Genomic DNA, 11,723 nt, shown 5'->3' with positions numbered 1-11,723 from the left:
TCTTTTTAATTTTTCTTCTGCTTTAGATCAACCAGAAGTTTATTAATGTATTTCAAAGAATCAGCTCTTAGATGCATTTGTTAGTTTATCATTTTAAAATTTGATACATAATTTCTCACTTTTTAAAAAAACATTTAATTGTGAAAGAACATACACATGTAGAAAAGCGCACAAAGTAATGTTATCCCCATTGATGTATATAACAAAACACTAGTGAACCAATAACCAAGTTGAAAGTTCACCTTTTCATAATTTCTAACCTTCCCTCTTCATCAGAGGTACCATAAGTACTCTAGTGCTAACACTAACAGTGTAGGTTTACCTAGTTTTAAACTTTATATAAATAGAATTACCAGGCCCTGCCGGTTGGCTCAGTGGTAGCGTGTCGGCCCGATGTGTAAAAGTCCCGGATTCGATTCCTGGTCAGGCCACAGAGGAGCAGCACCCATCTGCTTCTCCACTCTACCTCCTCTCACTTCTCTCTCTCTTCTCCCCTCCTGTAGCCATGGCTTGATTAGAGTGAGTTGGCTCTGGGTGTTGGGGATGGCTCCATGGCCTCCACCTCAGGTGCTAAGAAGAGCTTGGTTACTGAGCAACAGAGAATGCCCCAGATGGGCAGAGCATCGCCACCTAGTGAGCTTGTCAGGTGAATCCTGGTCCTGGCGCCTGCGAGAGTCTGTCTCTGCCTCTCCTCTATTCACTAAAAAAAAGAAAAGAAAAATAGAGTCACCAAGTATGTATTCATTTGAATCTTTCATTCAGCATAATGAGATTTTTAAAAATTTCTGTTTCTAAATTTGTACCTATTAAAATGCAGGTGATTTTTGTATATTGAACTTAGATTAAGTCAACTTCCTAAATTCATAATTCATTTATCCTTTTGAATTTATATATATTATTGTTAGCAAAAAAAAAAAAAAAAAGAGGACAGTTTTCTTTCCAATCTTTATACTTATCATTCATTTATCACTTTATTTTACTTTGTGTCTTTACTTTTAAGACCTCCAATAAAACATTGTATTGAATAGAATGGACTTTTTTTCTCCTTCCCAATATTGAAAGATATGTGTTAGCATTTCACCATTAAGTATGAGTGATATGAGGTATTTTTATATATTTTTCCATCACCAGGAGAAAAAGGGTTAATGTACTGACTGAAATGAATGATCCTGTACAATATGTAATGGAGGGGGCAGGAGAATGTCTAGAATACAGAAGAGCCTTTGTTGGCCTCTTAGTACACCTATGCCTGTGCTAACAGTTAATGGAAAATTACTTTAACTGCTAATGGCCCAGACCTTTTAGAAATGATAGTTTGTATCACCCCAGCAGACAACAGACTGACCAACTTACTAAAGGCAAAGCCATATGGAATGGATAGAGCTAGAAGGCAGTTAGAAATACCCACAATAACCACATATCCAGTTACAAAAGCAGAGACTGTAGTAGTAGTAATGAGTATTTCATCTCAAATTTGAAATGAATCTATGTATTCATTCAATTTCAGTGCTTTTTCTTTGTTTTTCTTCTATCTTCCATCCCTTTGTTATCAAAGATTAGATGTGTTGATAGTGGTTGACCTTATGCTTAATATTTAGGGTATAAGATATCAAAGGTGTAGTGTGATTCAGCCCAAAGTGGACATCACCTGTGACTGAGGTGACATATGGAACTGAGTATCTTCTGGATAGAAGGTATGTTTTGGTTGTACAGGGATTTATCAATCATTTTAGATTCATCATGAGTTTGCTCTTGTTCTTATTTGGAAGTTGAGTATGGCTGAAACTATTCCCCAGAAACCCTTTTTAAGGTTTATGATTAGAGTTAGTCAAAAGAGAAACTGCATGAGTTGGAAGACAGAGCAAAGCACCTGTCGTTACTTTCTGAAGGTTTCCATGCTTAGGAGTGGTGTGAAGGATGCAGAGGCCAGGGGAGTGCAGGTTACCTTCACCCCCCTGCCCTGGGTGCAGCTCTGCTTCCCACTTGCCAGTCCTACTGAGCCACAGCGTGCCAGGCTCACCCAGAGGCAGCAGCTTTCTGTAGAATCACCGGCTTTCCTTCACAATCTCCCTTTGGCAGCTGCCCATGTTGTTTTATTTTTTAATTTGTAGATACTAGATTTAATGGGGTGACATTGATCAATAACAGTACATAGGTTTCAGGTGAACATTTCTATAGCATTTGAACTGTTCATTGTGTTGTGTGCCCATCACTCAAAGTCAAATTATTTTCAGTAACCATATATATATATTTTTTCTTTTGGTATTTTTCCGAAGCTGGAAACGGGGAGAGACAGTCAGACAGACTCCCGCATGCGCCCGACCGGGATCCACCCGGCATGCCCACCAGGGGCGACGCTCTGCCCACCAGGGGGCCATGCTCTGCCCCTCCGGGGCGTCGCTCTGTCGCGACCAGAGCCACTCCAGCGCCTGGGGCAGAGGCCAAGGAGCCATCCCCAGCGCCCGGGCCATCTTTGCTCCAATGGAGCCTCAGCTGCGGGAGGGGAAGAGAGAGACAGAGAGGAAGGAGGGGGGGCAGGGTGGAGAAGCAAATGGGCGCTTCTCCTGTGTGCCCTGGCCGGGAATCGAACCCGGGTCCCCCGCACGCCAGGCCGACGCTCTACCGCTGAGCCAACTGGCCAGGGCCAGTAACCATATATTTTTCCCTCTTTACTCCTGTCCGACTCTCCTCTCCCCCAGTAACCACTTCACTTTCGTCTATGTCCATGAGTCTCAGTTTTATATCCCACCTATGTGTGAAATCATACAGTTCTCAGCTTTTTCTGATTTACTTATTTCACTCAGTATTATGTTCTCAAAGTCCATCCATGTTGTCGTAAATGGCACTATGTCATCATTTCTTCTGGCTGAGTAGTATTCCATTGTATATATGTACCACATCTCCTTTATCCAATCATTTATTGAAGGGCTTTTTGGTTGTTTCCATGTCTTGGCCACTGTGAAGAATGCTGTGATGAACATGGGTGTGCGTGTGTCCTTACGAACCAATGTTTTCAAGTTTTTTGGATAGATACCTAGTAGAGGGATTACTGGGTCATATGGTAATTCTAGTCTTAATTTTTTGAGATATCACCATACTATCTTCCATAACATCTGTACCAGTTTACATTTCCATCAGCAGTGAATGAGGGTTCCTTTTTCTCCACAGCCTCTCCAACACTTGTTATTACCTGTCTTGTTGATAACAACCAATCTAACAGGTATGAGGTGGTATCTCATTGTAGTTTTTGTTTGTTTGTTTTGTATTTTTCCGAAGTTAGAAGAAGAGGGGAGGCAGTCAGACAGACTCCCACATGCGCCCAACCGGGATCCATCTGACATACCCACCAGGGGGCAATGCTCTGCCCATCTGGGGCATTGCCCCATTGTGGCCGGAGCCATTCTAGCACCTGATGAGGACAGAGGTCATGGAGCCATCCTCAGCACCTGGGTCAACTTTGCTCTAAGGAGCCTTGGCTGAGGAGGGGAAGAAAGAGATAGAGAGGAAGGAAGGGGGGAAGGGTGGAGAAGCAGATGGGCGCTTCTCCTGTGTGCCCTGACGGGGAACTGATCCTAGGACTTCCACACACCAGGTCCACGCTCTACCACTGAACTAACCGGCCAGGACTTCATTGTAGTTTTGATTTGCATTTCTCTAAAAGCTAGCAAAGATGAATATTTTTTTCATATATCTGTTGGCTATTTGTATGTCTTCTTTCCATTTTTATTGCTTTGTTGTTGAGCTTTGAGAGTTATTTATATATTTTGGATATTAACTCCTTATCAGAGCTGTTTGTGAATATCATCTTCCCTTTGATTGGCTGTCTTTTTGTGTTTTTTTGTCAGTTTCTTTTGCTGTGCAGGAGCTTTTTAGTTTGATATAGTCCCATTTATTTATTTTTGCCTTGCTTTTGGGGTCAAGTTCATAAAAAGTTCCCTACAGCTAAGGTCCATAAGTTTAGTACCTATGTTTTCTTTTATGTAATTTATTGTTTCAGATCTATATTTAGGTCTTTGATCCATACTGAATTCATTTTTGTGCGTGGGGACAAGGTATATTGAAGTTTCATTCTTTTGCATGTGGCTTTCCAATCTTTGCAGCACCATTTACTGACAAGGCTTTCCTTCTTTCTTTTTTTTTATTTTTTATTTTTATTTTTTGGTGGTATTCCATGTTTCTTTCCTCTATTTCTTTTTTTTTAAGCTATGTGTTTCAGTTTTGAGGTGTGTGTGTGTGTGTGTGTGTGTGTGTGTGTAACCATTGGGTTATGGGAAGAAAAGTTTCCTATATATATAAGAGTTCTTTGTCTTATTAGTGCTTCAGCACTCTATCCTCCTTTGCTACTTCACACCTTAACCCCCACCCCTTTTATGTTTTTGTTGTCACAGATTATCCTTGTTTTTATTGTAACCTTGTTGGATCCTTTACTTGTAGTTTTGTGTGTGTTTTTTTCTTTGTACCCAGTGGAATTACCTCCTTGAGTATTTACTGCAGTGACGGGTTTTTGGTGATCCATTCCCTCAGCATCTGTATATCTGCAAACATTTTCACTTCTCCTTAATATTTGAAGGATAACTTCGATAATAAAGTATTCTTTGCTGGTAATTCCTCTATTTTGGTACTTTGAGTGGTGTGTCCACTCTTGTCTTGCTTATAGAGTTTCTGCTGAGATATCTGATGATAACCTGATGAACTAAACTTCCTTTCTGTTATGTTCTTCTTTTCCCTAGCTGCCTTTAGTATTTTTGCTTTTGTCATTTATTTTTGCCAGTTTTATTACAATGTGCCTTGGAGAAGGCTTGTTTGGGTTGAAGTAATTAGGCATTCTGTTTGCTTCATGGGTTCAAGTACCTAACTCCTTTCATTGACTTGGGAAGTACTCATCAGTTATTTGTTAGAATAGGCTCTCCATTCTCTTCTCCCTCACTTCTTCTGATATTCCCATTATTCTTATATTGCTCTTTCTGATGAAGTCAGACAATTCTCATAGAGCTCTCTAATTTTTAAAAAGAATTATTGAGTCTCTGTCTTCTTTCTTCTGTATCATCTCTAGTTGCCTGTCTTTGATGTCACTGATTCTCTCTAGCCTGTTCTAAAAGCTAAACTTGCTAGCTTATTTTTCAATTCACGTGATGAGTTCTTCATCTCTGTTTTTAAAATTTCAGTCTCCTTGGTGAGGTGCTCATTTTGTTTTCTGAGCTCATTAAGTTGTCTATTAGTGTTTTCTTGCATCTCACTGAATATTTTCAGAACTTCAATTTTGAATTCTCTATTAACTCCAAGGTTTCCATGTGAATGAGATTGCTTTCTGGAGATTTTCATTTTCTTTTTAAATAAACTGTGTCTCTTTCTTGGGTAGCAATGGTATTCAAATTTTTCTTCTTTGAGGACATTTGAGAATGTGTTAAGAAATTAAGCAAAAAATTTTTTTTAATGAATTAAATGAAGAAAAAAGAAAAATGACAAAAAAGAACAAAAACCAGCCTGACCTGTGGTGGCGCAGTGGATAAAGCGTCAACCTGGAAATGCTGAGGTTGCCGGTTCAAAACCCTGGGCTTGCCTGGTCAAGGCACATATGGGAGTTGATGCTTCCTGCTCCTCCCCCTTCTCTCTCTCTCTCTCTCTCCCCCCCTCTATAATGAATAAATAAAGTCTTAAAAAAAAGAACAAAAACCAAAGAAACAATAATCAAAAACAAACAAAATAACAAAAAACTAAAGAGAAGGAAAAAATTGGGAAAAACAAAAAATCACCCCCAAACACCCGAGCAAACAAAAGACTTCCAAGAGGTTTTGTCTATTTTTTTTTCAGTAGGTGGCACTGGATTACAGTTTAGAACTGTGAAATTCCCAGGCTGACCTCCACTGAGAAGCTGCTGTTGTGATGATGTAGACAGGGCTGCAGTCGTGATGATGGATGGGGCCTGCTGTGAGGTTTATGGCTTTAGCAATGGCTATCTCATGCCTTTGGGTCTGACCAGGAGACCAGACACAGAGCAACTCTGTTCCTAAGGGGAAAGAGTGGCCCTGTTGAACTAGCTGTGGGGTACGTCTCTGCCACTCTTTGTAATCATGAGGGAAGGGTGGCGGGATCTGGGAGGCCACACTTTGTTTGTTTGTTTGTTTTTGTCTTTATTCAACTGCCAGCAGACTGTGGAAACACTGGTGGTGGTGACCCTACACTCTGACACTTTGGTTCAGTATCTCTCCAAATTCCCCCCAATCTCTTTGCTCCTCCCAGCAGAAGACCCAGTCACTTCAGGTTTCTCCCCTCTCTGGAGCCCTGGCAGACAAAAACCCAGACAGTCTGGGCCTCTCCCCTCTATGGAGCCTGACCTTGAGTGCATCTTATCTTCCACTTCCCTTCTCAACTCTTTCTGCTCTTATCCATTCAGTGCATGGATCTTTCAGGCAAGCCTGCGAACCCTGCTGGGGTTCCTTTGCTGAGTGATAGCTGTTCAATTTGTTGAAATTTCAAGAGGATAAATCAAGGGTATCTCTCATGACACCACTACTCTGACATCATCCCCATGTTGTTTTTCAATCTCCTGACTTGCTTCAGTGCTTCAGGAGGTTGGCTATGCTTGTCTCTGGTGTTCTAACTTCCCCTGGAGAGGATGATCTTTCACAATTGGTTCACTTTTTCCTACAATAAATCCTTTATTTCATAAGACTCACAGTTCTGCTTTCCTGATGGAACACTGATTATTTCACTCATAGACCTTTCTACCTCCAGAAATTATTTCTGATTTTTCTAACATTTTATTAGATAGTGTTAACTTATTTCTCATTGGTTGTAGGTTGCAGATAAAGGTCTCTCTGTGGTTTTATGTTAGCATTTCAGAGGAACTGTCATGTACCCTCTCTTTTCTCTGGGTTATGTTCAATTAAGAACAAACCAAATCTCCAAGCCAGAGTCAAAATACAGATTTAGCTTAATAATGGAAAAGCTTGGCCTGGCCAGTGGTACAGTGGATGAACATTGACCTGGGACACTGAGGTCCCAGGTTTGAAACTGGGAGGTCACCAGCTTGAGTGCAGGCTCACCAGCTTGAGTGTGGGATCATAGATATGATCCCATGGTCACTGGCTTGGGCCCAGGGGTCACTGGCTTGAGCAAGAGGTCACTGGCTTGGCTGGAGCCCCCCAGTCAAAGCAGGTATGAGAAGCAATCAGTGAACCACTAAAGTGCCACAACTATGAGTAGATGCTTCTCTCTCCCTTCCTGTCCCTCTCTCTTTCACTCTCTTGCTAGAAAGAAAGAAAAAAAGAAAGAAAGAAAGAAAGAAAGAAAGAAAGAAAGAAAGAAAGAAAGAAAGAAAGATACCCCAAACAAACAAAATATCCCTAATAATAATAATGGAAAAGCTGAATTTCAGAAATTGGAAAGCCAGCCTTCTTATTATTCCAATTAAAATTTTCCTGTTTAGTCAACAGGGAGAAAAACATTAAATCCCCACTCTGAAGAGGACTGTCCACTGCGTTTACCAGAAGGGAGGAGTAACTGAGTAGAATATGCTTCGTTTCAGCACAGGCAGGGTCAAGAGAAAGAGAGATGAACCTGCACTGTGTTTCTAAACAGGAGCTGCCATCCAGAATGATGTAGCCGTGGGTGCCAGGCTCTCCCAAGCTTCACCAGGCAGACAAGTCACTCCAACCGGAGGGGCAAGTAATGGTCAGTGAGGTACCACAAGAGGACATCCTAATATGGTCCCTTCCTAAGTTGTAAGGGAAGACACTTCATTGGAAACTTGGGGATATGGGACTAGGGATCCCACATTGACACACTTCACTTGACCTTTTGTCCCTGCAGCGGAAAGATCCTTCTTGTAAATACTTCAGTTATGGCTACCTAAAGTGACATCTATTTGTAAATTTATAGATTGACACATCACCCATGGAAACCTCTGTGTGAACTCTTTCTCAAACTCTGCAGTGTGGGAAAACAAAATTCTATACTCTCTTCCCTTGAAGCAAGTGGTTGTCCTGAGCCCATGGTTCTCTGATCAGTGAACCATAAAAATACACGAAGTGAGTGTTTTTTTTAAAAGCTTCTGTTTTTCTAATAAAAGAGGATAGATAAGGGTGTCAGCAACTCCTTCCCTCTTTCCTGTCTTGTACAGCTAGTGTCTTCTAATGCTTTTTCTTGAGGCACTAGAAAAAAAAAAGGGGGGGGGAGTATCATTATACAGTTACAAAACCCTTACTGACTATTTTGAACTGGGAGGAGGAAGGTCTTGGCTAGTGGATACTTATGTTAGATTTGGGTGCTTAACTGCCTATCTGTCTTTTTAATTATAAGACTATAGAATGAGAAGTCTAAATTATTAGTATTTTTTTCTCAATACGCTTACCTTAGGAAAATAAAAAAAGAACAAGCACCTTTTTACTAGGCTCTCACATTGTTAGTACCTTAGACAATGGTTCTCAAATTTGAGTGTGTATCAGAAATCAGCTGGAAGGCTTGTTAAAACACAGATTGGTGGGGCCTATCCTCAGTTTCTGATTCAGTAGGTCTGGGGTGCGTCTAAGATCTGCATTTCTAACATGTTTCCAGAGGAGGCTAATGGCACTCACGTGGGCACCATGCCTTAAAATGTGTGGTTTTATAAAATCAATGCTGTGTTGTCTTCCACAACTATTTTGAGAAAATAGAGCACAGTTGATGTAAGATGTTGTGAGGAGTCATATTATGTTCAGTTTTCATAATTTAGGAATGCCTAAGTGACTCAGATGTCAGAAGCACATGATCAAAAGTTGTCTTTTCCAAAAGAAAATAGTAAAATTTATTTCTCACCTTGGTTAATGATTTCTTGTATAAATCTCTTTAAACTTTAGGACAATTTGAAGAGAGGACAGTTAATCAGTATTTCTTACCACCAGACTTTTTTGAAAAAAATCAAGAGAGAAAATTAAACCAGTTTCTAGTTGAATAATTGACTACTTCACTGCTTTTGAATTTATGGAAGACCAAATAATTTTAGTTTTGAATGTTATTGGTTTGATAGAGCTTTTATCAGCATCCTTCTAAGGATAAACCTATTGGAAGAGAATGTATTATCAAATAGACTGGTATTTTCTCCTCTTTGCAAGTTAAGTGAATTAATATGGCTGCCATGTTTCATCATACGCAACTGGATTTTCTGATGTGTCCTTTGGTGATCACTGTTATTCAACTTTCTTAAAGGACCCAGGCATCTCATTAGTATTCTGTTACTGAGCAGGGTGATCCTTTGTACAGCAGCTGGAAAAGGACCATATATTTCACAGGACTCCTTGGATTAATGACAGGAAATGCTCTAGTAGTGACCCATGAATAGGAAACAGAACTCTTTCCAAAAGCTCTTCAAATTTATGAGCCTATTTCTTTCAGAGTAAGTTTTTATTTTGTAATGCTTAAGGCAAAAATCTACTTGGCTCTCTATAGAGCATCTCTCTTTACCACCAAATCTAGGAATGTATGGTCTCTATCTGAACATTCATCCCCACCCTATAATCTTAGTCAGTTCGAACTTTGATTAGGCATCATTATTTTCCAAAATTTTCCATTGATTTGAGAAAGAAGAAGGGAGAGAGAGGGGGAAGCATCAACTCGTTCCGCTTAGATGTGTACTCATTGGTTGCTCCTCCTATGTGTCCTGAGCGGGGAGTTGAATCTGCGAGCTCTGATGTGCTGGGTTGATACTTTATCCGCTAAGCCAGAGCCACCTGGCCACAGCTATCAGGTATCATTTTTAAAAAGCCCTTCAGAGGGAGGTAAGGTGGTACTTTTACCTTGTTGAACTTGCTGATGATCCAGCTCTAATTGAATGTCCAAATTCCACTACCTAGACTTTTACCTTTTAATTAAATCCTACCTTACAACCAAGCCCTAGTAATTGGATTCTTGACCTGATGTATGTGTTCTGGTTTTCTCTACATAACTCTAATTCTTTCATGATTATGATCTTGCCTAGTATTCAAGTCTTCCAAGAAATACAAGCTGAGCCTCCCCCACTCTGACTCTCTACCCTACGCTGTTACGAGGATTCCAGTGCATCTGCCACCTGGCTGACCATCATAACCAGTATCTGTGTAGGACTTTACCTTTGACAAACCACCCTTTTATCTTTTTATACATCTCCCTTGATCATCAAAGAGGCTCAGAGGGGTGAAACTGCCCAGGGTCTCCCAGCTAGCAAGTAATCAAAATGATGTGAGATCAGGTCCTCTAAACTTAAATTCAGTACTGTTTTTCTTAACGCTCCCTACATGCCAAACTTTACTGAAATTCTAGCACTTATCTTATCTCTGTCTGAACTTCTTTTCCTATTTGCTGTTGGGACCTTCTCTAGGCGGTCTGCTCTCCAGGTCAGACTTGGTTTTACCCGTTTTGGACCTTCTCTAAGGTGGTCTGCTCTGCAGGTCAGACTTGGTTTTACCCATTTTGGACCTTCTCTAAGGCGGTCTGCTTTCCAGGTCAGACTTGGTTTTACCCATTTTGGACCTTCTCTAAGGCGGTCTGCTTTCCAGGTCAGACTTGGTTTTACCCATTTTGCTTATCCTCCTGCCCAGAACTTATGAGAAGGACAAAAGAAAACCTACAATTGAGAGTATTAATATTATTACCTTGATTTTACAATAACTTACATATTCTAAGTATTTTTTGCAAGTTATTTTACACTTAGAAATTTGACACTTAGGTAATGATCCCAAGGTGAAAAATTAGAGTAAAAACTGTAACCAAATTGCCCATATTCTCTCCGTCCCTCCTTCCTTCCTTCCTTCCTTCCTTCCTTCCTTCCTTCCTTCCTTCCTTCCTTCCTTCCTTCCTTCCTTCCTTCATTCCTTTCTTCCTTCTTCCTTCTTCCTTCTTTTCTTTTTTCTTTTCTTTTCTTCCCTTTCCTCTTTCTTTCTTTCTTTCTTTCTTTCTTTCTTTCTTTCTTTCTTTCTTTCTTTCATTTCTTTCTTTCCTCTTTCTTTCTTTCTTTCTTTCTTTCTTTCTTTCTTTCTTTCTTTCTTTCTTTTCTTCTTCTTCTTCTTCTTCTTCTTCTTCTTCTTCTTCTTCTTCTTCCTTCCTTCCTTCCTTCCTTCCTTCCTTCCTCCCTCCCTCCCTCCCTCCCTCCCTCCCTCCCTCCCTCCCTTCTTTCTTTCTTTCTTTCTTTCTTTCTTTCTTTCTTTCTTTCTTTCTTTCTTTCTTTCTTTCTTTCTTTCTTTCTTCTTTCTTTCTTTCTCTTTCTTTCAAATGAGAGGAGGAGAGACAGAGAGATTCCCACATAAGCCCCGACTGGGATCCAAGTGGCAACCCCCATCTGGAGCCAATGCTTAAATCAACTGAACTATCCTCAGCTCCTGAGGCCATGCTTGGACTAATTGAGCTACTTGCTGCAAGAGGGGAAGAGACGGAGAAGGGGGAGAAGAAGGGGAAGGGGGGGGGGGAGAAGGGCAGAACAGGGAGAGGTTGGGAGAGAGAAGAAGATGGTTGCTTCTCTAGGGTACCTTGACCAGGGATTGAACTAGGATGTCTGCATGCTGGGTCGACACTCTACCACTGAGCAAACCAGCCAGGGCCATCACTCTTTCCACCATACATGTTTATAATTATCTTGGCCCTGGATTACAATCACCTGCAGCCTTGCTATAACCATTACCTTCTTTATTTTCACAAGCAATAGCAAGAGTCATCTTCCACAAAAATACTTATTATGGCTCTCTATTTAATGTGTCTAACTGTGCATGGTGCTT

This window comes from Saccopteryx leptura, chromosome 8 (genome assembly GCF_036850995.1).
Source record: "Saccopteryx leptura isolate mSacLep1 chromosome 8, mSacLep1_pri_phased_curated, whole genome shotgun sequence".
Classification (NCBI taxonomy): Eukaryota; Metazoa; Chordata; class Mammalia; order Chiroptera; family Emballonuridae; genus Saccopteryx; species Saccopteryx leptura.
Note: the sequence above shows the minus strand (reverse complement) of the source record.